The sequence below is a fragment of the Mirounga angustirostris genome, unplaced genomic scaffold (assembly GCF_029215605.1).
Source record: "Mirounga angustirostris isolate CCGP_5_RB_7025 unplaced genomic scaffold, mMirAng1.0.hap1 SCAF_14, whole genome shotgun sequence".
Classification (NCBI taxonomy): Eukaryota; Metazoa; Chordata; class Mammalia; order Carnivora; family Phocidae; genus Mirounga; species Mirounga angustirostris.
The window spans coordinates 57,954,069-57,963,321 of NW_026991722.1; the positions used below are offsets into that span (position 1 = coordinate 57,954,069).

Genomic DNA, 9,253 nt, shown 5'->3' on the forward strand with positions numbered 1-9,253 from the left:
AGACATGCCCACTATAAAGAGACTGTTCTTCTCCTTCACAACCAAAGCATAGACAGAGCTCTTTCTGTTCATGGCAAGTCCTGTCTTCAGATCTGTTGCTTAAAGGGAAACAAGACCTTCTTCTGTTTGTTCTTTTAATAACCTTGTCTCTGATCTTCCCATCTTTGGATATTCAGCATTAAAATGACATCATTGAAATTTGCCATAAATATTGCAAATAGTTCTGTTGTTGTTTTTTTTTTCAAAATGGTCATGATTATGAGCAGGGTAATACAACAACACCCCTCCCAAAACCAACTAAAAATATTTTAAACAGCTTTCCCACTCTTCCATCCCAGGGTCTGTCACCCCTCCTATTTGAAATGTAAAGCAAAATTTTTAAGACTTTGAACTCTATGATTCAGCCATATCAGGAGTCATATCCCAGCTCTGGAAACTACTATGGGGTGTGGCAGTTATGAAACATGTCATCAAAATTTTAACACACTTCCCATCAGGAGTTGAGGTCAATCTCCCCAACTCTTGAATCTAGGCTCTCTGACGGCTCAACCAATAAAATGCAACAGGGGTAATGATAACAGTTTCTAGACCCAGGCCCTAAGAAACCAGCAGCTTCTGCTTCCTGTCTCTTGGGATGCCCCTTCTCCTTCTTAAAACCCAGTCACCATGACATGAAGAAGCAGAACAGCCCATGGAGGAGCTCATGAAGGGAGCACCCAAGTTCTCAGGACCCTGGACCCAGCTGAGCTGTCAGCCAATAGCCTGCCCTGTGACAAAGCCATCTTGGAAGTGGTCACCTAGCCCCCAGGCTACTACAAATATTCATGTACAAGTTTTTGTTTGTTTGTTTGTTTGTTTAAAAGATTTTATTTATTTGTTTGACAGAGAGAGAGAGATAGTGAGAGATAGTGAGAGCAGGAACACAAGCAGGGGGGAGTGGGAGAGAGAGAAGCAGACTTCCCACCGATCAGGGAGCCCAATGTGGGGCTCAATCCCAGGACCCTGGGATCATGACCTGAGCCTAAGGCAGATGCTTAATGACTGAGCCACCCAGGTGCCCCCATGTACAAGTTTTTGTGTAGACCTTTGTTTTCATTTCTCTTGGGTATATACAGAGGACTAGAATTGGGAGGTCATATGATAACTCTATGTTTGACCATTTGAGGAATTGCCAACCTATTTTCTACAGCAGCTGCATTATTTTACATTCCCACTAGCAATGCTGGAGGGTTCTAATACTCCATATCTTTGCCAACACTTTTTATTATCTGTCTTTGTATTGTAGCTATCTTAGCATGTGTGAAGTGTATCTCATGTGGTTTTGAGCTGCACTTCCCTGATGGCTAATGGTGTGAACATCTTTTCATGTGCTTCTTGGTCATTTGCATATCTTGTTTGGAGAATGTCTACTCTGATCCTTCACCTGTTTTTAAATTAGGTTATATGTCTTTTTATTATTGAGTTGTAACAGTTCTTTATATATTCTAAGTATCAATCCTTTATCAGATATATGATTTACAACTATTTTCTCCCATTCTGTAGGTTGTCTTTTTTTTGCTTCTCTTGATGGTGTCTTTGGAACCACAAAAGCTTTTAATTTTGATAAAGTTCAATGTCAATGTTTTCCTTGGTTGCTTATGCTTTAGGTGTTGTATCATATCTAATCTAATCTAATCTAATCTAGGATTTTGGTTTTCTTTATCCATTGGGGGTTAATTTCTGTATATGGTATTTGGTAGATGATCTAATTTTATTCTTTTACAAGTGGATATCCGGTTATCCAAGAACAATTTATTGAAAAGACTATTCTTTTCCCCATGGAATGTCCTTGGAGCCCATTGAAAATCAATCAACTGGAAATGTATCTATTCCATTGACCTATATGTCTGTCTTTATGCTAGTAACACACTGTCTTGATTACTGTAGCTTTAAAATCAGTTTTTGTTTCAAGAAATGAGTCCTCTAATTTTGTTCTTTTTCAAGAATGTTTTGGCTCTTCTGAGTCCCTTGTGTTTCCATATGAATTTTAGGATCCTCTTGTGAATATCTGCAAAGAACCCAGCTAGAATTTTGATGGGGATGGCAGTGAATGACCTTGCAGTGAATCACTGCGGGGAGTGCTGACATCTTGACAATATATTAAGTCTTCTGATCCTCGAACCTGAGGTATCTTCTCATTTATTCAGATCTTCCTTAATTTCTTTCAACAGTGTTTTGTAGTTTTCTGAGTAGACATTTTGTTTTGTTAAATTCATTCCCAAGTCTTTTATTCTTTTTTGATGTAAAAAGAGCAGTTCTTGCTCTTTTGGCTGTATTGGGAAGCCCTTCCTGGCTAAGAGCTTTATTTTACACAGGAATGCCACTTACCTGGGAGTTTCAGACTTCTCTGGCTAAGTCTCAGCTATTTCACAACTAATCAACTGGAAATAAACCCCCTGATAAAGATCTTCTCCTGCTCTGGTCTAGTAGGTTCTAAACAAATCCTAGTAGGTTCTAAACACTTCCAAGGGACTTATTTTTTATTTCAGAAAATGTTTTTTAACCACTGCCACCATCCTTCTGCTGCTCCAGGGGCTGTTTTGTGCTTGTTCAGTGCCAACCTGGTCCCTTCTTCGTGAAGCTGCAGCTGAGGAGACCCTGGGACTCACCATGGCCAATGAAGAGCCCAAGGAATGAGTCAAGACCTAGAACTACAATCATATTAATTTGAAGGTAGCGGGGCAGGATGGTTCTGTAGGGCAGTTTAGGATTAAGAGGCATACGCTACTTAGTAAACTGGTGAAAGCCTATTGTGTATGACAAGGTTTGTCAATGAGGCAGATCAGATTCTGACTTGACAGGCAGCCAATCCATGAGACAGACACACCTGCATGGTTGGAAATGGATGAGGAAGATACAATTGATGTGTTCCAGCAGCAGATGGGAGGTGTCTACTAGAAAGGGAATCTGCTACTTCACTCCAGGAGGGCACAGACTGCCTGCGACATCAGTCATAGTAAAATGAAGTTACTCCATTTCAAAACCAGAATGGGACCAAAGTGGGCTTATTTTCTCTCTCTTTTTTTTTTTAAGATTTTATTTATTTATTTGACAGAGACAGAGACAGTGAGAGCAGGAACACAAGCAGGGGGAGTGGGAGAGGGAGAAGCAGGCTTCCCGCTGAGCCGGGAGCCCGATGTAGGACTCAATCCCAGGACCCTGGGATCATGACCTGAGCCGAAGGCAGTCGCTTAACCAACTGAGCCACCCAGGCGCCCGGGCTTATTTTCTCTTTAATAAAAAGTTTCAAATACACAAAATAAAAAAGATTTAGTATTTTGTCATAATGAACAAATATAATGAACCTCCATGTGCCTGTCATCCCAAATTCAACAGCTATCAACTCATGACCAAATTTGTCTCTGCTATTCTATTATTTCATCCATAAATCTTTCATTATGAATGATTACATCCATGCATGTATATACCCATTATCATACCTTTGAAAATTAACAATAATTTTTCTTAACATTATAAACTGTTCAACCAGGGTTCCAATTTCCCCATTAGCTCATAACTCATAAGTTTTTCTTTAAAGTTTTTTGAATCAGGATCCATATAAAGTCCATATGTTGCAGTTGGTAGATGTTTCTCTTAAAGTCTTTTAATCCATATTTCAGTGAAGATCCAGGCACAGGGGGAAACACTTCTTAGCATGTGAATAGCCTGCAACAGAACAAGATAAATGTATCATTGTCCTGTGGAAACTGTAGGGTAAGAAAAGTCTTAAACACTTTTAACAACCAAATGCAAGTCACAGTGAGTATAAATTTCACATATCATAGACTGAGAAGTGTAAAAATGTAACTTCATTTTACTAATTATTATAACTTTATTTATTATTGAAGTATAACTGACATATAATGTTTTATTAATATGAGATGTGCAACACAGTGATTTGATAATTCTGTACGTTGCTTAGTGCTCACTATAAGTTCAGTCACCATCTGTCACTGTACAGTGTTATTACAATTTTATTGACTATATTCCCTAGGCTGTACTTTTCATCTCCATGACTTATTTATTTCATAACTGGAAGTTTGTACCTATTACTCCCCTTAATCTATTTCACCTGCTCCCCACTCCCTCACCACAGCAACTACCAGTTTGTTCTCTTTATTTAAGAGTCTGTTTGGGGGCGGCTGGGTGGCTCAATCAAGTGTCTGCCTTTGGCTCAAGTCATGATCCCAGGGTCCTGGGATTCGAGCCCCACATAGGGCTCCGTGCTCAGCAGGAAGCCTGCTTCTCTCTCTCCCACTCCCCCTGCTTGTGTTCCCTCTCTCACTGTGTCTCTCTCTGTCAAATAAATAAATAAAATCTTTTTTAAAAAAAGAATCTGTTTGGTTTTTTGTTTCTTCATTTTTGTTTTTTACATGAGAAATCATATGGTATTTGTCTTTCTCTGTCTGATTTATTTCACTTATAAATCAGACAGAGAAAGATGGACAGAACAATATGGATGGACCCCCTAGGTCCATCCATATTGTTACAAATGGCAAGATCTTATTCTTTTTTATGGATGAATAATATTCCACTATGTATATACCACATCTTCTTTATCCATTCATCTATCAGTGGACACTTGCGTGGCTTCCATATCTCGGTTATTGTAAACAATGTGCAATAAACATAGGGGTGCATAAGCTTTTCAAATTAGTATTCTCCTTTTCTTTGGATAAATACCCAGTAGTGACATTATTAGATCATATCATATTTCTAATTTTTTGAGTAACCTCCATACTGTTTTCCACAGTGGCTGCACCAACTTATATTCCCACGAATAGAGCACAAGTGTTCCATTTCTCCACATCCTCACCAGCACTTATTATTTGTTGTTTTTTTTATACTTGCCTTTCAGACAGAGGTAAGGTGAAAATTGTGGTTTTGATTTGCATTTCCCCGATGATTAGTGATGTTGAGAATTTTTTCATGTGTCCGTTGGCCATCTGGATGTCTTTGGGAAAATGTCTATTCAGGTCCTCTGCCCTTTTTTTAAAGATTTTATTTATATATTTGAGAGAGAGCGAGAGCATGTGCAGGGGAAAGAGGGCAGAGGGAGAGGGAGAAGAAGACTCCCCATGGAGCAGGGAGCCTGATGTGGGACTTGATCCCAGGATTCTGGGATCATGACCTGAGCTGAAGGCAGATGCCTAACTGACTGAGCCACCCAGGCTCCCCTCCTCTGCCCATTTTTTAATCAGACTGTTTGTTCTTTTGGTCTTGAGTTGTATAAGTTCTTTATATATTTTGGGTATTAACCCCTTATCAGATATATCATTTGCAAATATCAACCCATTCTGTAGGTTACCTTTTTGTTTTGTTGATGATTTCCTTTGCTGTGCTAAATCTTTTTATTTTGGTGTAGTCCCACTAGTTTAATTTTACTTTTGTTCTGCTTGCCTGAGAAGACATATCCATAAATACATGTTGCTAAGGCTGATGTCCAAGAGACTACCGCCTATGTTTTCTTTTAGGAGTTTTATGGTTTTAGATTTCATACTAATTTTTAACTTGAGTCCTTATTCTGTCTCTTTTTGCAAACTCAATCTAGTCTCAGATAAATTTAATCAGACCCAGTGGGTTTTTTGTTTTTTTGGTTTTTTTTGAAGTCCATTAAGGCCTCCTGTTCCCTTTTTTCTTGAGTGCAGGGCTAATCACATTCAGAGGACCTCCCCGCTTTCTCCTAGGAGTTGATGCTATCAGATGGACCCACTTAAATGCACTTTTTTTTTTTTTAACCTAACGGGGGTGGGGGGAAATCCTATTTTTACAGTATTTTTGTTTTTCTATTAACATTTCCTTTTAGCCTTGAATTTTTACTAAATTTCCTCCTGACTTAAAAATCTTGTTTCTAATCTGGGAATTTGAAATCTTGGTACTTAATGTTACACCAATTTTTCCAAAGAGTTCAAACCAATTTAATACCAGTACATGGTAAAAATTTGCAGCCATTTCAAGCAGCTGGTGGGCTTTTTATATATCATCATTAACTGGTATCATTAAATGTTCTGAGAGGTGAATGTAAAATGTAACAAGTATAGTTTTTTATATAGTGTTATTTGTTACCCCCTCTATCTCCAGTACACAGTGCTCAGCAGTGGATGGATCTGACCCTCATCTGACATAAATAAATACATATATACATAAATAAGACTTCCATAATTTTCTATTGAAGAACACATCCCATGCCTTTAAATCATTATGGATACAAAAATTAAGTAAGCTGGAAAGATGGGAAAGGGCAGGCATTTTGACACGTTTATTGGGAACTCTGAAAGCTCCTCCTGTTAGCTCATGCTACAGAAGCAGGCTCTGAAATTCACGCACTGTTCATAGACAAGCTCACACACCTGCATTTTTACCTACAGGAGCCAAAATCATGTGGTCTATTCCACCAATTTTCTTTGCCTAGTCTGAAGGAAAAGTCCAGTGTGAAGATAAAAATACCAGGTTTGACCACGAAAGAATCAGGTCCTGCCAACACTGGGCCCGGGTTGGACTGGCTGACTTAGACCCACCTTGGTCAGGAGCAGAAGGAAGCCCATTGATTCTGCTGGGAGCAAGTGAGTGATCTCGCTCAGGGGTCAAGATGGACAGGAGGCAGAAAGCATTGAGGAGGGGGGCCTGGGTGGCTCAGTCGTTAAGCGTCTGCCTTCCGCTCAGGTCATGATCCCAGAGTCCTGGGATCGAGCCCCGCATTGGGCTCCCTGCTCAGTGGGAAGCCTGCTTCTCCCTCTCCCACTCCCCCTGCTTGTGTTCCCTCTCTCTCTGTGTCTCTCTCTGTCAAATAAATAAATAAAATCTTAAAAAAAGCATTGAGGAAAGTGTGTGCTCAACATTCAACAACTGGCTGTTGAGAAAGCCAGATACCTAGAATGTTCCTGATACATTAGAGGAGAGGAAGAGCTACAGGTCACTGGGCTATTTCCAATGCACTGAAAATTGTGCATGTGATTCTGGATAACTTCTCCTAAAAGACAAAAGTATGGCACACAATTTTGTGAGTAACCTTCAATTCTGGCATAAAAAGTAACTGAATTCATTGGAAACAATTCCTACTCTAAGCTGCTAAATGGCTCAGAAGCCAGATCAACTGGATGTTGGCTACTTACCTGACAGCTATATTGGATATTTTACCCCAAATTTGTATTTCATTTTAAATCTAGTTCCAAAAGAATGCTCTATAGAAGTTTACAAAATTTACTATTAATATTAATTTGAAATAACAAATTATAAAACTACAATAATTTGAACTGTGTAGTATGGATACATAAAAAACAAATCAATGGAACACACTAAGAAATTAAGAAATAGGTCTAGATCCATATAGGAATTTGGTATATCGTAAGGTTGGCATTTCAATCAATGGAGGAAAAATAGTTTATTCAATAAATATTTTGAGACAACTATCTAGAAAAAAATAAGTTAAATCTTTCTGCTGTAAACTAGGATAAGTTCCAGATGGATCAAAAATATATTTTTGGGAAAAAATGGAATATTCAGGTTGTAGTGGAAATCCTGGGGCAAATTGTTTTTGTAATATTCTTAAAAAGGGAAGAACTTTCTACATATGATATGAAATTCAGAATCTGTATCCTGGGTCATAAGGAATTTGGCTGGTCTTTGCCTCTGATTCCTGCGAAGTAAATTCTAAATCCTTGGAGATTCCCTGGTGATAAGAATGTCTCTCATTCATGGTGGACCCTGAGGGTTTATAGGAGGGCATGACTCAGAAGGTGGCTGGTTACAGGAAGACCAGCCAGTGATTAGAGGGCTGGGCTTTGAGCCACGTGATATCAACCCAACCTCCAGGGAAGGGACAGGTGAGCTGGAGGTTGAGTTCAATCAAGTGGCCAATGATTCAATTAATAGTGAAACTCCAATTAAGAACACTGGACAGGAGCTCCTCCGTGGCTTAGTCAGTTAAGCACCCGACTCTTGGTTTTGGCCCAGGTCATGATCTCAGGGTCATGAGATAGAGCCCTGCATTGGGCTCCATGCTCGGCAGGGAGTCTGCTGGAGGTTCTCCCTCTCTCTCAAATAAATAAATGAATCTTTAAAGAAAAAAAAGCACACTGGACATCAACATTCAGGTGGGCATCCCCAGTTGCTAATACTCTGCATATTGTTACATATTGATGTGCCAGGAGGGTGATGCATCCTGACTCCACAGGGAGAGGACACCAGAACCTTTGCATTTGGGACCCTCCCAGACTTCACCCTAGGTGTCTCTCTTTTTTGGCTGGTTCTAATTTGTATCCTTTTTGCTATAATAGAACTGAAATTATAAAACTGGACAGCACTTTCCTGACTTCTGTGAGATGTTCTGGTGAATTATTGAACCAGCAAGCGTAGTGGGAATCCCCAGACTTGCAGCCCCTTGGTCAGAACTGCAGCCCGGTGGTCCTGGGGAGCCTGAACTTGAGGCTGGTGTCTGAAATGAGGGCAGTCTTGTGGAGGGTGGTACCCATACCTACAAAGTTTGGCCTACCTCTGTGTAGTTGGAATCAGAAGTCATTGTACCATTAAAAGAGGAAATAATAAATCTATTATATTAAAAAATGTTTTGACATGACCTCCTCAGAAGCACTATAAAAAAGCCACTATAAATGGGAAATGCTTGCCACCCATGTCACTGAAAATGACTAATTTTTTTAACAAATAAAGAATATCTTCCATATAAAAAAAAACCTTGTAGGAAAAGAAGCTTAACCAAAAAATGAAATACAAATGCCCTTTAAATTTATGAAAAGATGTTCAACATCACTAATAATGAGAGAAATGCAAGATGATAATTTCCAATGCAGGACTTTTTATGACCAGATTGGTAAAGATCAAAAGGTTGGAAATGGACTGTGGAGGGAGTGGAGTGCAAACTACTCTCAGTCCTTCTAATGGACATGTAAACCTCTATACCTCTAGGAAGGACAATCTGTCAATGACTGTAAAAATGTTACTACACATGCCCTTAAGCCCCTTGATACTGATGTAGGTTGGCTGGGTCTGAGGACCCAGAGGGGGGCCCGCAAGACCAGCCAAGAAGGTGCTTGGCTTCATGCAGATAGAAATCAGACAAAAATCAAGAGGAAGCAAGAGAAGAGTCCATTGAACACAGAAAGTATGGATACAGAGTGTCCAGGAGACTCAGAAAGGAAAGAGGAGTCTCATCTTTGCTTGGCGTCTGGGGTTTTTGATTGTGGTACAGTGTGCATGT

General features: G+C 39.5%; 1 pseudogene; it reads left to right on the forward strand.

Moving 5' to 3' along the window:
• Nucleotides 1–2,649: 2,649 nt before the first annotated feature.
• Nucleotides 2,650–2,937, forward strand: LOC123852371 (small ubiquitin-related modifier 2-like; annotated as a pseudogene).
• Nucleotides 2,938–9,253: the final 6,316 nt, after the last annotated feature.